Source organism: Mauremys mutica, chromosome 19 (genome assembly GCF_020497125.1).
Source record: "Mauremys mutica isolate MM-2020 ecotype Southern chromosome 19, ASM2049712v1, whole genome shotgun sequence".
NCBI lineage: Eukaryota > Metazoa > Chordata > Testudines > Geoemydidae > Mauremys > Mauremys mutica.
This window is the reverse complement of record NC_059090.1, coordinates 2,559,651-2,571,827: the sequence shown is the minus strand read 5'-3', so window position 1 is coordinate 2,571,827 and position 12,177 is coordinate 2,559,651. Positions and strand designations below refer to the sequence as shown.

General features: G+C 45.2%; 1 protein-coding gene across 3 annotated transcripts in view; it reads left to right on the top strand.

Annotated features, from left to right (window-relative positions):
• MTMR4 (myotubularin related protein 4) overlaps window positions 1-12,177 on the top strand; it is a 107,493-nt gene that overhangs the window by 18,380 nt on the left and 76,936 nt on the right. The window contains exon 3 of one of the 3 annotated variants that reach the window (XM_044993757.1): window positions 5,798-5,868. The exons of the other annotated variants lie outside the window; for them this stretch is intronic. The gene's annotated coding sequence lies outside the window, so the exon portion shown is untranslated. The remainder of the gene's footprint in view (window positions 1-5,797; window positions 5,869-12,177) is intronic. 3 annotated transcript variants of the gene reach the window in all.

The window sequence follows — 12,177 nt, the reverse complement described above, 5'->3', positions numbered from 1 at the left end:
GAGCCTGTGTCTATTGTGAGCCCTGGCGGTTCCTTAGGGCAAGGCGGAAGCAGAGTTCCTGAAGCAGCAGTTGCTCACTGACAGCTTCACTCCAGCAAGCTCCAGCCCTACAGGTGAAGTTGGACCAGCCATTTGTGGCATCTTCATTCTTGGTGAGCACCTGGGCATTGGTGACTAATTTGAACTGATGTTTGCAGTGTCCAGCGGTGGGGTGAGCATGCGTGGAGGCAGATGATGTACGTTGGGGGGACGCAGGTGGGAATTCAAGCTGGATTGGTTGATGTATTCCATAAATCTTGATGGATGATGCGGGTAACCTTGTGACCAGCTGGATGTCAGGGTGAGCTCCTGAGAAGGAGTGGTGTTGCTGACTCTCTGCTGTAAGAGAGAGAGGAAGGCTGGTCAGCAGGTTGTAGGGTTGCATGTTACGGGAGGGAGGAGTGCTGATTGTGTGGCTGAGGGGAGAGAGTGCAGGGTGTGTTTGTGAGCGCAGGGATCTGGTGTTTGGAAGGGGAGTAAGCGCTCCGAGTTTTCCTGCAGTCATTTGGGATGAGTGAATAAATGCTGAGGGGTTGTGCACTGAGTTGAATTTACAGCTGCTCCTTTGTCTGAAGAGTTGGTACTTGTCCCAGTCGTCCCTTGGGAGAATTATTGTTGTCTCATTGACAATAGCGGGCAGTCTCACTGCCCAGAGAGACAGAGGCTCCCACCGTACAGGGGACTGTGCATGTTACAAGGGCGACTTGAGGAATGTGAAGGGAAATTGGCAGGCGGCTGCTGAGGGGAGCACCATGTTATCCAGAATGCAGCACAACCCGAACACAGGGACCCAGAGGCACTAGCTTCCAAAGACAGACATGTGCCAGCATGCAAATGACCTCTGTCCCCTACCCTTTGCCATTAGGGGTCTGGTTGCCTTGCTGGTGTCCTCAGGCTGCTTCTTCCATCACTCTTTCCCTCTCCTCTGGGCCGACTGTTGGCACCAGTAAAACAGGGAACTGAGAGTGTGAGCAATTTTCTCACCCTCTCAGTTCCCTGTTTCTCCCGCCCCCTTCATCCTCTTTCTCCAGTTCCTCATCTTCCTTTAAAAATAGAAGGTGTATGTTATAGGGATGCCAACTTTGCTCCCTGCTTAAGGGTTGGAAGCTTCCTCCCCACCTGCCTGCCCCCGAAATGCTACCCAACATGACCCTCTTCTTGCTCTAGCCCAATGGTTTTCAAACTTTTTAGGCTACGTCCCCCTTTCCAAATAATGTAGTCTACTGTGTACCCCCATCTGAAATAGGGTCATAATATACCTACGGTTAGATTGCCAAGTCTTACTAAATAAAATGTGTTGTCTGCCATTACTGGATTTTTCTCGCGTACCCCTGAGGAGCTTGCGTATCCCAGTATGATAACCACTGCTCTAGCCTGTAATCATAGGGGCCCCTGAATACAGAAGGAGCAAAGCATTGGAGCGTGATCCTGTGCATGGCTGTTTCCTGGGCAAGGAGCGTGAATGTTAGGAGCTGGTTGGAGGGTGGTTAATTTTTAAAATATATTTTTTAATGCTATAAAATGATTCAGTCCCATTACAAATACACTGCACAGGGTTCTGGCCTGCATTGCGAAGTCAGATGTGAAATACAGCAGAAGATTTTTGTCTGTTAAATTAGATCAGAATTTCATATTTGTTAAATCTAACACAGAATTTAGAGAAGAGGAAGAGACATATGAGAGAGACAGGAGGAAGTGAAGAAAAATGGAAATATAATAAGCAGAAGGGAGAGTAGAGGATTAAATGTCACTGTCTTCACCTTTTTGCTAAAGGACTCTGCAGAAGCACAGTGCATGCTGTGAGTTTGTATCCCTTACCAGACTGTGCCTGTCTAGTCATGTACAGAGATGCTAGGTTCCAGGCCTGTTGAACCCATTCGGACAACAAAGGAGAGTGGAGATTTTTACCCTCTCCTACAAAGAACTGATTGAGCAACTGGCCCAAAAACTGAATTAGCATCTGATTATCTGTTACGTTCCTCAGAGTTCCAATACCCCAACATACAAGACACCAAAGTACTTAGTACTAAAAAGACAATTATCTTTTGCCCCCAGTGTAACACAGAACAAGTGATCAGTGCTGACGTAACAGTTTGTGAAGCAGGGTGTCCTATTGAATGAAGTGACTCTAATATTTGTCAGTGATGTAACTTGCATCTTACTTATTTTCACTAGTACTAGTACCTGGTGTCATTGTCTTATGTTAAGCCTTAACTAATGTGTTAAAATGAAACAAACTGTATAAAAGACTTAAGGAGAAATCCTTGTCCTGTTGAAGTTGATAAAACGTCCATTAACTTCAGGAGCGCTGGGATTTCAGCACTGGAGATCATTGCATCTGACTGGAGAAAGTATGACAGTTCCTTTTCCCATATAATCATAAAGTTTTCTTTATCAAACAAAGAAGATGGAGAAATTGCACTATTCTGTGGTTCGTTTCTTAAAGAGGGTTTGCTCAGAAAGAAAGAACTCTTTCAAACTTGTAACTTCAACTTCAGGCAGAGTAAGGAAGCGCCTCATCTGACAACAAAGGAAGATCTGGCATGTTCCATTGGTGTGTTAGCTCTAGGAGAGACGTGGATTTTATCTTTATTACAAAAACAGCCAAGCATATAATATTTTTAAACTCCACCTCTGTTTTCCATCACCCAAGTTACAAAGGACAACATGTGAATTGGACCAGATGAGTATGAAGAGGATGGATTACCTATAGCACTAACTTTGGCACACATCCATCCCGGTGAAACCCATGTCGCACCACTGGTGTGGATAGGGAGCAGGCACTTGATACAGGCTTATGATTGCTGGTCTGCACTTACCAAATTCATTCTGTTTCCACTCCACAACAGGCTGATTTCTAAGGCCCTGTAAAACACAGAACACAAAAATGGTCCCTGCTGTCTTTAGCTTACAACCTGTGCCCTTCTTAGGTTAGCCAAACCTAGTCATGTTTTGGGATCACTATAGGGCACATGATTCACTTGTAGAGACCTTATTTTTTCTCTTTACTTTTTCTGTCTGAGTGTGTGTTCTTTCAAAAACAATTTGTATTGACCTTTGATGTAACATTGCCTTAGCAGGATCCTGTTTTTTAAGGGGCAGCATGATAGTACACTTTTAGATCTGGCAAAGAAAATCCACAACGTTCAAAACATTTTAGGCAACAAATTTAAGCTCATCTGAATCCCCTTCCTTGCTCAGATAAAATTATTAGTGAGTTTATTAATGAAATCAAACCTGTGTGCGGAGACAGCAATGGAAATCGTTACAAACAGATGGTAGTCAAAACTGGCTTGGAGGGTTCAGATACAGAAATGAGGGTGACCTGAGAGTCTTGACAGGTTCCCCTTATACCCAGAGCTTTCTTCAAGAATCGGTTGGGGTTAGACAAGAACACTAGGATAAATTCTCAGACTCTAATGTGGCTGTTGTCCATTACAAGTCTGGGTCAGTGGCTAGCATGGACAGCAATGGCAACAGTGTGACGCTCTGAAAAATGTGTCTTTTGTGAAGTCACAGAGAAAGAGAACAGTACCAAGGCTTGTGATTTATCACATTGTGCCTGTTCCTATCCAGAGAGGTTGATCCCAAAACCAGTTTCCATATGCCTGCCAGGCGTGGCCATTGGACCTGTCAGCTGTGTCAACTTGGCTAACGCTGGTGTGACTGTACCGCTGTAGTGTCACGGAGCAATTGTTAGGATATAGATATTTAGGCCTGTTTGCAAAGGCCTATACTTTAAGAATTTAGGTGTATTTTTATTACTTAGCTAATTATAGGGGTATAAAAGAGAGACAAAATTACTGTTTGTCTGTGTAATGGCCTTCTCTTACTGTGACAGTTTGAGGCCTGGTTCTTAGGCTGAGGCCTTTGGCTAAGCAGCAGAGGCCAGCCGTAAACTGGGAAGCGTATGGTCACATCCTTACTTTTCAAACTAGTCACATTGAAATAAGGTGCTATTGGGCTGTTAGGAATACAATCCTATCCTGATATGCCTATCACCTCCAGAGAAAGGGAAGAGCCTAGAAGATGTAAAAGAAAACTTAGTTTGATAGCATCCTGTCTGGCAAAAAGTCACTTATCAATAGCTGAAATGTAAAATCCTCATTTCTGTATTGGTCTATCACTGTAGTCTCCACTTCCCTATTGTTTTTGTCTGTACAATCTCTGTCTGGTTTTGTAATTGTTTCTGTCTGCTGTATAATTAATTGTGTTAGGTGTAAACCAATTAAGGTGGTGGGATATAATTGGTTAAATAACCATGTTACAGTATGTTAAAATTGGTTAGTTAAATTTCAGTAAAATGGTTGGTTAAAATATAGCTAAGCAAAACTCAAGTTTTACTATATAGTCTGCAGTCAATCAGGAAGTAAGGGGGGAATGAGAACAGGGAATGGGAGTGGGGGAATTGGGATCATGTTTCGCTAAGGGGGGGAACAGGGACAGGGACACAGGCAAGGCTCTGTGGTGTCAGAGCTGGGAAGGGGGACACTAAGAGAGAAAACTGAAATCGTGCTTGCTAAAAGTTCACCCTGATAAACATCAAATTGTTTGCACCTTCAGACTTCGGGTATTGTTGCTCTTGGTTCATGCAAAAAAGGACCAGGGAAGTGAGAGGGTGAAGCAATAAGCCCCCTAACAGCAATGTAGTCTCCTCCTTAGAACTGCCATAGTAATAAGGGAAGCCAGGGCACAAAGATTTTATAAAAATTTGTGACTTACTCTCTGGATTAATTTGATTTCAGTGTCAGCATTTCAGAGAATGGAGTAGGTGACTCCAGAACCTCTTCCCTCATCAGTACATCTGGGTATATTAACTTTGGCCATGAAAGCCGTTATATTTTTCAGGACTTGGCATGTCAGACTAACACAAAGTTAAGAAGTTAAAACCTCCTTTTCAAAAACTATCTGAATATATAAAATACATACTCATCCACCCATCATATGTAAAAACTCTTCTGAGGGGTCTTTGGGTATTTTCTGCCATGCATTAATTGCACATTTTATGCATGTTTACACAATTAACTAACAATGTGTTCACTTTGTTGCTGCAAAAGAAAAATTGCTCTTAGAAATTTTTGAGCAAATTTGTTTGTTCATTTCAGATTCCTTTGTAATTATGGTAGCACCAGAGCGCCAGTCATTAACTAGAGCCCTGTTGTGCTAGCACTCTAGAAACCATAGGTGCTGAGACTAGGGGTACTGGGGGTGCTACCGCACCCCCTGGCTTGAAGTGGTTTCCATCAAATGCAGAGTTTGGTTCAGTGGCTCTCAGCACCCCCACTGTACAAATTGTTCCAGCACCCCTGTGACAAACACAACAAAAAGATGGTTCCTGTCCCAAACAGCTTTCAGTCTGTGCCTCTCTGAGGTTAGCCAAACCTAGTAATGTTTTAGGAACGCTATAGCACAGAACCAGTTGTAGAGACGTTATTTTTCTTTCCAGTTTTTGTGTTTGTGTGTTTTCTTTCAGACAAGTTGGATTAACTTTCCATGCAACATTGCCTTAACAGAATCTCGTAAAATCTGGTCTGATACTGCACCACCGTTTTTGTTTTACAGACATTTTTTCCAAGAATCCACTATGGCTGCTTTACACAGTATTGCCAGCCAAAATTCATGAGTCAGGCCCTAAAAATCATAACATTTTAAAAAAGGTTTTTTTTAGTTGTTTTTTCTTTACTTTCTGGTTTCTGATCCTTTAAGGTGCACTCAGGTCACATGTTTAGGCTTTTTTTTTTTTTTTTTTTTTATACAGCAACCACAAGGACCAATACTACTTAATGAAACCTGAGATTCTCACATCATCACAGGAAGTCAAGAGCCAGGGTTTGTATTAAAACACCAAATATTGCAAGACTCATAATAAATCATGATCGTTTACACCCAAGGCTATTGTGTAAGTAAATCATTACAGTGCCAAGAGGATTCTCCTCTTAGTTTCTGTAAGTCTGAAAAGTTGATATTGGTGCCAGTCAGTGCAGCGTTAGAAATGTTTCATGGGTAGAGCTCTCTCTGGAGACCTGGGATTCTCTAGACATCAAGTATCAGGAGGGCCTGGTTAAGAAAGCAAGTTCTTTGCAAGGGTATTTTTCTTCCTCCAGAAATTACATGCATCTGATGAAGTGAGTATTCACCCACGAAAGCTCCTGCTCCAATACGTCTGTTAGTCTATAAGATGCCACAGGACTCTTTGCTGCTTTTACAGATCCAGACCAACACAGCTACCCCTCTGATACTTGATTCCAGAAACCAAGTAGACCTAAATCCATGATACCGCTTTTTAATGTCCTGGGCACTTTCATGTCGTCTTGTTGAGGTGCAGATGATGATGATGCCTTAGTGCTGTACCAGATCTATGCAGTTCCTCTCTCAGGGAGCTGGCAGTCTGAATGGTTAGGCCTCTTTTCACCAGCGGATGAAAGTTTTGGCTGTTGGGTGGGCCTGATGTGAGGGCCTTTTCCCTGCTTCTCTAATATCCAGCCTCTGTCCTTGGTTTCTCTGGCTCTGGACCAGGGGAGGGGCAAACTATGGCCCACGGACCGGATTCAGCCCATCAGGGCTTTGAATCCGGCCAGCGGGATTGCCAGCCCTGTGCGCAGCAGGGCTAAGGCAGACTCCCTGCCTGCCCTGGCCCTGCGCCGCTCCCGGTAGCGGCTGGCATCACGTCCCTGCGGCCCCTGGCGGGGAGTGCAGAGGGCTCCGTGTGCTGCCCTCTCCTGCAGGCACCACCCTCTGCAGCTCCCATTGGCTGCGGTTCCCTGTTCCTGGCCAATGGGAGCTTCGGGATGGTACCCATAGGTGAGGGCAGCACATGGTGGAGTCGCCTGCCCCACCCCACCCCCAGAAGCCTGCCTGCCTTAGCTCCGCTGCGTGCCGCTGCCAACCCAGAGCTGCTTGAGGTAAGCCAGAGCCCGCACTCCCAACCCCCTGCCCTGAGCCCCATAACCCTGCCACACTCCAATCCCCTGCCCTGAGCCCCCTGCCGCACCCCTCCTGTATCCAACCCCCTGCCCTGAGCCCCTTCCTGCACACTGCACCCTCTCACACACCCTGCACTCCCTCCCTCCCGCACCCCAACCCCCTGCCCCAGCCCTATAGTCATGGCCCTGCATACAATTTTCCCACCCAGATGTGGCCCTCGGGCCAAAAAGTTTGCCCACCCCTGCTCTTGACTGTTCCAGCTCAATTCAAATCTTAACCAGAAGGGTTAGAATCCTGCAAAGCTGGTAACACTAAATCTGCTTTCTGTTTTGAACTCCTGTTATCCTCTGGCGTTTCCACGGCTGCTGATCAGATGGTGAGTTAAATGGGGTAATTCCCTAGTTGAGGGCCTGGTGGTGATGGGAGAGGGGTTGTATTGCATATTCAGAATCTATAGCGGCATATGGCAGTTTGTACTGTCTGACTGTGAGTGGCCTGTGGCTGGAGCTTCCTTGCTCTGTAGAAGTAAGCAGGAGTCTCCTTCAAGTCTGTGCGAGAACCTTAGCTCTCTGACTTGCTTGTGATTGAGAGGACACAGTTACTGCCAAGCTATGACTATGCTGTAATTTGTACTGCACGGACAGCAAGCTTGGCACTGTTGCAGAGCATGCAATAAGCAGCAGACTCTATTCTCAAGGCAGCTTATAATGACTGGAACAGTAGGAGTTAGTCAAAAAGACCTCCTAAGGTCTCTTCCAACTCTAATCTTCTATGATTCTAAAAAAGCAAAGCTGAACAAGGAGTCCATCCTTGATGCCACCTGGTGTGCAACAGTCATGTGTCTGGCTTACCCTGGAAATTAGATTATTACAGGGGTCCCCAATGCGGTGCCTGCGGCTGCCATGGCACCTGCAGGGGCATCTAAATGCGCCCGCGTCCTGGCTGGTGGTGGAGCATCCGCCGAAATGCTGCCGAATTTCTGCGGCATTTTGGTGGCGACGCCTCTCGATGACGTCGCTTGCTGACAAGCCGCCGAATTTCTGCAGCATTTCGGCGGCGACGCCTCTTGATGATGTCGCTTGCCGACAAGTGACGTCATCGAGAGGCGTCGCCGCAGAAATGCCGCAGAAATTCGGCGGCATTTCGGCAGATGCTCCACCGCCACCGCGGTCCTTCGTCTGGCGCCCACCAGATGAAAAGGTTGGGGATCATTGGATTAATAGATTTATAAATTCCAAGGCCAAAAAGAACCATTGTAATCATCTGGTCTGACCCCTGCATAACAAAGGCCTGAAAATGTCCTCAACCGTTCCCTTTGGACTAGAACATTTCTTTTAAAAAATAAATAAATAAAATAAAAAATCCAATCTTGATTTAAAAATTGCCAGTGATGGAGAACCCACCAGGTTCCAGTGTAGTTCCAATGGTTAATTTTCCTCACTGTTAAAAATTTACATCTTATCTCCAGTCTGAATTTGTCTAGCTTCAGTTTCCAGTCATTGGAGTGTATTAGACCTGTCGCTGCTAGACTGAAGAGCCCAGTATCAAATATTTGTTCCCCATGTAGGTATTTAGAGACTGTGATCAAGTCACCCCATAACCTTCTCTTTCTTAAGCTAAGGGGTCGGCAACCTTTCAGCAGTGCTGTGCCGAGTCTTCATTTATTTGCTTTAATTTAAGGTTTCCCGTGCCAGTAATACATTTTAATGTTTTCAGAAGGTCTCTTTATATAAGTTTATAATATATAACGAAACTATTGTTGTATGGAAAGTAAATAAAGTTTTTAAAATGTTTAAGAAGCTTCATTTAAAATTAAATTAAAATGAAGAGCCCCCTGGACCAGTGGCCAGGACCCGGACAATGTGAGTGCCACTGAAAATCAGCTCGCGTGCCATAGGTTGCCTACCCCTGAAGTATACTGAGCTCCTTGAGTCTATTGCTATAAGGCACGTTTTCCAATCCTTTAATCATTCTGGTGTCTCTCCTCTGAACCCTCTCCAATTTATCAGTATCCTTGAATATGGACACCAGAACTGGACTATTCCAGCGCCAATGCACCACTGTCATATGCAAAGGTAAAATAACCTCTCTACTCCTAGTTGAGATTCTCCTGTTTATGCATCCAAGGGTCACATTAACCCTTTTGGCCACAGCGTGACACTGGGATCTCATGTTCAGCTGATTATTCACCACGATGCCTAAATTTGAGTCCCTGCTTCCCTGGATAGAGTCCCCCATCCTGTAAGTGATCCAGATTGCTTTTTGTCAGCAACCTGTTCAATATCTTCATTAACGATCTGGAGGATGGTGTGGACTGCACCCTTCGCAAGTTTGCAGATGACACTAAACTGGGAGGAGTGGTTGATACGCTGGAGGGTAGGGATAGGATACAGAGGGACCTAGACAAATTAGAGGATTGGGTCAAAAGAAATATGATGAGGTTCAACAAGGACAAGTGCAGAGTCCTGCACTTAGGACGGCAGAATCCCATGCACTGCTACAGACTAGGGACCGAATGGCTGGGCAGCAGTTCTGCAGAAAAGGACCTAGGGGTTACGGTGGACGAAAAGCTGAATATGAGTCAACAGTTTGCCCTTGTTGCCAAGAAGGCTAATGGCATTTTGGGTTGTATAAGTAGGGGCATTTCCAGCAGATCGAGGGATGTGATCATTCCCCTCTACTCAGCACTGGTGAGGCCTCATCTGGAGTACTGTGTCCAGTTTTGGGCCCCACACTACAAGAAGGATGTGGATAAATTGGAGAGAGTCCAGCGGAGGGCAACAAAAATGATTAGGGGTCTGGAGCACATGACTTATGAGGAGAGGGTGAGGGAACTGGGATTGCTTAGTCTGCAGAAGAGAAGAATGAGGGGGGATTTGATAGCTGCTTTCAACTACCTGAAAGGGGGTTCCAAAGAGGATGGATCTAGATTGTTCTCAGAGGTAGAAGATGACAGAACAAGGAGTAATGGTTTCAAGTTGCAGAGGGGGAGGTTTAGGTTGGACATTAGGAAAAACTTTTTCACTAGGAGGGTGGTGAAGAACTGGAATGGGTTACCTAGGGAGGTAGTGGAATCTCCTTCCTTAGAGGTTTTTAAGGTCAGGCTTGACCAAGCCCTGGCTGGGATGATTTAGTTGGGTTTGGTCCTGCTTTGAGCAGGGGGTTGGACTAGATGATCTCCTGAGGTCCCTTCCAACCCTGAGATTCTATGATTCTGTCCTGTTCATTATTTACAGCTCCCCCAATCTATGTGTCATCTGGAAACTTTATCAGTGGTGATGACTTTTGTTTTCTTTCAGGTCATTGATAAAAAATATTAAATAGTGTGAGGCTAAGACCTGATCCTTGGGAGACCTCCCTAGAAACACACCCACGCAATCATAGAATCTCAGGGTTGGAAGGGACCTCAGGAGAACATCTAGTCCAACCCCCTGCTCAAAATAGGACCAACCCCAACTAAATCATCCCAGCCAGGGCTTTGCCAAGCCAGGCCTTAAAAACCTCTAAGGAAGGAGATTCCACCACCTCCCTAGGTGATTCCCTGTTGATAATTACATTTTGAGACCCATCAGTTAGGTATGCTGCCTTGTAGGCAATACAGCCCCTTGTAACTGTAATTAGGCTTGGCAGAATTTGATTTATATTTTTGATAATTTTTTGGATAATATCAGTGTTTATTGATTATAAATTTTCACAGTTGCACAAAATTATGGGTTTTAAGCTTTTTTATTTTTATTTTTTAGCAATGTACATTTTTATAATTGTGGGAAATTACAGGGGGTATCAGACAGTCACAATGGGGGGGGGGTCAGACAATAATTATTTACTGATAGATGTTGAGATTCAGAAAGCTGAAGCCTTCTAGCAGCTAAAACACAAATTGTCAACATCCTATCTCAAAATGTGCGAAGTAAATAGCCTTATCAGTCCAATAATTTCTCAATCAGCATTTTTGCCTGTCTGTAACTTTCTGTTATTGATGGTTTGGGTGTGTTCGGTGAAATTGATATTTATCAACATTAACTGATACAAATCTAATCTTTCCAAACCTAAATATAACACAGTACGTACCCATACATGGTACATACCCTCTCACCTGCTGTGTGGGGGTTCTGGCTTTTGGGGAGGGGTATTCCAGGCTCCCATTGAATCTCCTCTTTATAATCACAGTAGGATCTCTGATTTGGTTACCAGTGGTGCAGATTGTGTGGTGATGGTCTGCTTTCAGACAGGCAGGTTAACTACAGAGTAGTTATAAATTACTTAAGCTCATTGCAGCAGCAGGCAGAAATGCCACCTTTGCAGTCTGGGTAAGCACGAAGGAAACTGCCCTTTCCTCTTGGATAGTCACATGCACCTTTATAACCTCTAGGCAGGACTGCTGCACCCTGGTCAACTGGCCACCAGGAGGACCCAGTTCTCAATGAAACCCCTTTATGCTACTCTGGCTGTGCAGAGGAGACTTAGGGTACGTCTACACTACAGGACTATTCCGAATTTGCATAAACCGGTTTTGTAAAACAGATTGTATAAAATCGAGTGCGCGCGGCCACACTAAACACATTAAATCGGTGGTGTGCGTCCACGGTCCGAGGCTAGCATCGACTTCTGGAGAGTTGCACTGTGGGTAGCTATTCCATAGCTATCCCATAGTTCCCGCAGCCTCCCCCGCCCCTTGGAATTTCCGGGTTGAGATCCCAGTGCCTGATGGGGCAAAAATCATTGTCGCGGGTGGTTCTGGGTAAATGTCGTCAGTCACTCCTTCCTCTGGGAAAGCAACGTCAGACAAGCATTTTGCGCCTTTTTTCCCTGGATTGCCCTGGCAGATGCCATAGCATGGCAATCATGGAGCCTGTTTTGCCTTTTGTGACTGTCACCGTATGTGTACTAGATGCCGCTGACAGAGGCGATTCAGCAGCGCTACACAGCAGCATGCTTTTGCTTTTGCATGACAGCAGAGATGGTTATCAGCCATACTGTACCATCTACCAATCCATAAATTGGTAAAAAGATGAACATGGTTACCAGTCGTTTTGCACCATTTGCTGCTGTCATAAGTGCCCCTGGCTGCTCTTAGCCAGGGGCGCAAAAGCCAAAATTGGGAATGACTCCCAGAGTCAATCCCTCCTTTTTGGTATCTAAAAATAGAATCAGTCCTGGCTAGAATATGGGCAAGTGTACTAGAGAACCACTGTATCAGAGAGTGCAGCTGCA